The following is a 5,014-nucleotide window of genomic DNA, read 5'->3' on the forward strand; positions in this document are numbered from 1 at the left end:
TTAATGATTTGGATGGAGCTTCCAGGACCTTCAGTTGCTAATGGAGCATGATTCAGGATGAAAAGAAACAGTTTCAAGTATTCATTAATAATCCAAATGTGGCATGTGCAAAGTATGAATCTAGGAAAATTAGAAGTCCTCAAAAGTGAAATTGACCATGTAAAGATTGACATCCCAGTCATTAATGTATTGGCCATTGTTGAATCGGACATTAATATGATTTACTATTCATAGTCAGAAAGAGCATCTGAAGATCTTTCTGGAAGTACAATGCTGTCTGCAGTTGGCCTAATATCCATAAGTCTACAAAGACCAGTTAATACCATTATTATTCAGATTTACTCATCAACAATTAAAGACAATGATGAAGAATTCTACCAACTTCTACAGTCTGAAATTGATCAAACATGCAATCAAGGTACACTGATAATTACTGTTGAATGGAATTCAAAAGTTGGGAAGAAAGAGAAAGGATTGGTAGTACCAAATATGGTAGTACCAAAATATGGCTGTTTTGACTGAAATGATGCTGGAGATCACATGGTAGCATTTTGCAAAACCAATGACTTCTTCATTGCAAATACCTTTTTCAAACAACATAAACAGTGACTATACACATGGATCTTTCCAAATGGAATACACAGGAATCAAACTGACTACATCTGTCAGAAGAAATGTTGAAAAATATCATTGGCCAAAACAAGACCAGGGACCGACTATGGAACAGAACACCAATTACTCATATGAAAGTTTAGGCTGAAGGTAAAGAAAAGTAAAACAAGTCCACAAGGGCCAAAATATTACCTTAAACATATCCCACCTGAACTTGGAGACCATCTCAACAACAGATTTGATATTGGATACTAATGACCAAATACCCAAGGAGTTGTGGGATGATATCAGGAATATCATACATGAAGAAACCAAAAGGTCATTAAAGAAAAACTGGAAAGAAAGAAAAGATAGAAATGGATGCCAGGAGAGACTTATAAACTTGCTCTTGAACTTAGAGAAGCTAAACTGACTGGATGAAATGATAAAGTAAAAGACCTGAACAGAAAATTTCAAAGGAAAACTTGAGAAGACAAAGCAAAGTATTATAATGAAATGTACAAAGACCTGAAGTTAGGAAACCAAAATGGAAGAACATGCTCAGCATTTTTAAAACTGAAAAAAACTGAAGAAATAATTCAAGCCTTGATTGTAATATTGAGTGATTCTTGTTGTTGTTGTTGCTGTTAGTACAAACTCATAGCAACCTTTTGCACAACAGAATGAAACACTGCCCGTTCCTGCACCAACCTCACAATCATTGCTATGCTTGAACCCATTGCTGCTGCAATTGTGCGAATCCATATCACTGGAGGTCTTTGTCTTCTTCACTGATCCTCTACTTTACCAAGGATTAGGTCCTTCTCAGGGAACTGGTTCTTCCTGATAATATGTCTGAAGAATGATAGACAAAATCTGGTCATTTTGGCTTCTAAGGAGAATTTTGGCTGTACTTTTTCTAACACAGATTTGTTTATTCTTTTGGTAGTACTTGTTACTTTTAATATTCCCTTCCAACACCCTAAAGCAAATATAACCATTCTTCTACAGTCTTCTTTATCCAATGTCCAACTTTTTCACGCATATGAGGTTATTAAAAATGGCATGGCTTGGGTCAGGTGTACTTTAATCCTCAAAATGGCATATTTGTTATTGAACACTATAAAGAGGTCTTGTGCAGCAAAATTGTTTGGTTTTTTTGACTGCTGTTCGTATTTGGTTCTATAATACTCAAGGTCACTATGATTCAGAACCAACTCAAGGGTGCCTAACAAAAACAACAACAGATCAAGAGGGTTGCTCTGACTTGGTATGGTAGCAAAAAAATAGTTGAAAATAGCTTGATCCTTCTTCATATTCACAAACTTATATGAGACTTTAAAGAATCATTTTTAAGAGGGAGGTCATAAAAAGCAGGCAAACTTAATTTTAAAAGCCAGAGTAGATATGTAGTTATGAGAGATAAATTTGTTGTTAAATTATGAGAGTGAGTCAAAAATTATCTGCACTCTGGCTGTAGAATTTATCTTAATCAACTTTTAGAAAAAAACAAAGATATCATCACAATCTCCTTGCTTTTCAACACACTTTGTCCATCAGTCAACAAGCTTTCATATTCCCATATGAAAAAAAAAAAAAAAAAAGTTTTATACTGTGCTGCCAGCCACAAATGCACCACTGTCTTCATGTCATCAGAGGTGAATCTTCATCCTCAAAGCCTGCTTTCAGAGGACCAAACAGGTGAAAGTCCAATGGAGCAAGGTCAGGGCTATAGGGATGATACTTTAATACCTCAAAAGGAAGTTTTTGCAGAGCATCAACAGTGTGGGCAGAGATGTGAGGAAGTCCATTGTTGTGCAAGGTATGAGAACCTGTATTGTCACAATGCCCTTGGATCACAGTTCTCTGAGTTTAATCCAAAGTTTAAGCTTCAGCTCCTCAGTGAGCATCTCACTATAATGAATACTGTTGATTTTTTTAATGTTTTTTCCTGATAGTGTTCTAATCCTGACTCTTGCAAATCTCAGAAAACTGTAAGCATCAATTTTCCAGTTGATGGTTGAGTTTGAACGTTTTTTGATTGGCAATTAAAGACATTTCCATTCCATTCTGACATTTACTCTCAGTTTCATAGTGATGAATCCATGTCTTGTCACCAGCATCGATTTTTTTTTTTAAAGAAACTTTTACCTTCCTTTGAATATTGGCTCAAATTTTGTTTGCAGATGCTCTTTTTATGCTCTTTCATGAGTTGTTTCGGTATCCATCTTGCACAAACTTTTCAAAACCCAACTCTGTCGTGGATTATTTCATAGGCAAAACCATGGCTGATTTGCAAATGATTTGCCACATAATCTACTGTCACTAGTCCATTTGACAGAATCACTTCACATGCATGCTCAATGTTGTAATCAGTCATGGACATGGATGAATTAACTGGAATGAAGACAATTTTTGACTCACCCTTGTAGTTTTTGTTGGCTTATGATTTTGGATAGAATCCATCTGTTACAGAGTAGAACTGCTCCATAAAGATTTCTTGATCATCATCTTTTATGGAAGCAGATTGCCAGGCTGGGCCCCATTTTATTCCAAGGCAGCACTATGTGAGCTAAAACTACCAACCTGTAAGTTACTGTTGTTGTTGTTGTTATGTGCCCTGGATTCTCTTGCGACCCATAGCAACCTTGTACAGGATTTCCGAGGCTGTAAATATTTATGTGAAGACTTGTGTGTGAATCTGGGTGACAAAAGGAAGAAGAAATAAAATGAGAATTTGCTTCTGAGAAACACTACTGGTTGTTGTTGTTATGTGCCATGGAGTCGGTTCTGACTCATAGCGACCCTGCACAGGATTTCCGAGGCTGGAAATCTTTACGGGAGCAGAAAGCCTCATCTTTCTCCCGCAGAACAGCTGGTAGTTTCGAACTGCTGACCTTGTGGCTCACAGCCCGATTCGTAACCACTACTGTACCAGAGCACTACTGGTTATCAGTTAGATTTTCCATGGCTTGGATCAGGAATGCTTAACAGAGAGTTAGTAAGGAGGCCTGAGAATCAATAACCTCATGCACAGAAATTTTAAAATAGCTTCTATTGGATCAATGTGTGTATATATATATATATGTTGTTGTTGTTAAGTGCTGTTGACTTTGAATTGTTGCTGACCTTGTGGTTCATAGTCAAATATTGATCCTAAGGAGCCATATATACATACGGAATCCTGGTGTGGCACTGTGGGTTAATGTGTTGGACTGCAAAGTTGTTTTGAACCATAAAGTTGGTGGTTCAAGCTCACTACCAGCTCCTCGGAAACCATATACAAGGATGCTATGAGTAGGAACTACATATATATACGTAGTTAGCTATATCTTTGAAAAATAGTTTAGTATGAGAAAGCCCTTGGGTCTTGTTAAAAGCACCAAATGTATTCCTATTTTTATTTCTGCTTCAAATTGATCTAAAACACACATTTTCATTAGCAGCATTGGGTAGCTAATTCTCTTGGAAAGATTCAGCTGTCACTGAGTAACACAATCTTTCCTGCTCTCCTCTCTCAGCCTGGCAGCAACTGGACTCAGCTCATAGTGACTCTGGTTTGTTAGGACTCTTCAAGCTGCAGTGACAGCTGACAGGAGAGAAGTAAGTAAGGTGTCAAGCCATCCTTTCCCCAACCCTATTTGCTTTGGGGAATGTGTTAACTTGAAAGTACCTAAAGGTCATTTATAAACAAGTTTTCATAGATAGTATGCATGCTTCTATTGTTCCACATAGTCCATTTAAAAAGAAAAATCATGTTTTTGTTTTTGAAGACTGTAGTATTTAAGTGACTTTGTGGTAGTGACATGAAATACACTGTCTAAATATCCCAGCACATAGAACATCTTGATGTACAAGAAACACAAAAGAATTAAAGTCCATTTACAAATTTGTTCAACTCTGTACCTAAATGATAGTGGGTAAAAAATTTCTTTATTTAGTAACAGATTAATAAATCCTAGTTCAATAATAGAAATAATAAAACATAGATTGAATTTCCAGTGTGTGTGTGTGAAGGCAGGCATGTTTTCTATAGACTTTGAAAAATAGCATTTATAGACTTCCCATTTTGATCCTAGTTGTGATAATATGTTGAGAAATGGTTGTATAAAACCCACAAATCAGCAACATACAAAGCATCATTGAACCGAATTAAGGACTGGACACATGTATTAGATATAATTCCTAATTTTAAGGATCTTAATTCATGATTAGAATGACAATTACATTTATGTGCTGTGCCTTGAAACATTAGCCATATAGATAACAATTTTACCTAAATAAAATGAGGATTTTGTTTCATTTCACAAAGGCAGTATTGTTTACCAGAATGAACACTGATCTTAGAATCAAATGTGTGGATCTGTGTTAGACACTGACACTTATTAGTTATTTAACTTTGCATTTACTTTCTTTTTCTATG

The sequence above is a fragment of the Chrysochloris asiatica genome, unplaced genomic scaffold, assembly GCF_000296735.1.
Source record: "Chrysochloris asiatica unplaced genomic scaffold, ChrAsi1.0 scaffold00091, whole genome shotgun sequence".
Classification (NCBI taxonomy): Eukaryota; Metazoa; Chordata; class Mammalia; order Afrosoricida; family Chrysochloridae; genus Chrysochloris; species Chrysochloris asiatica.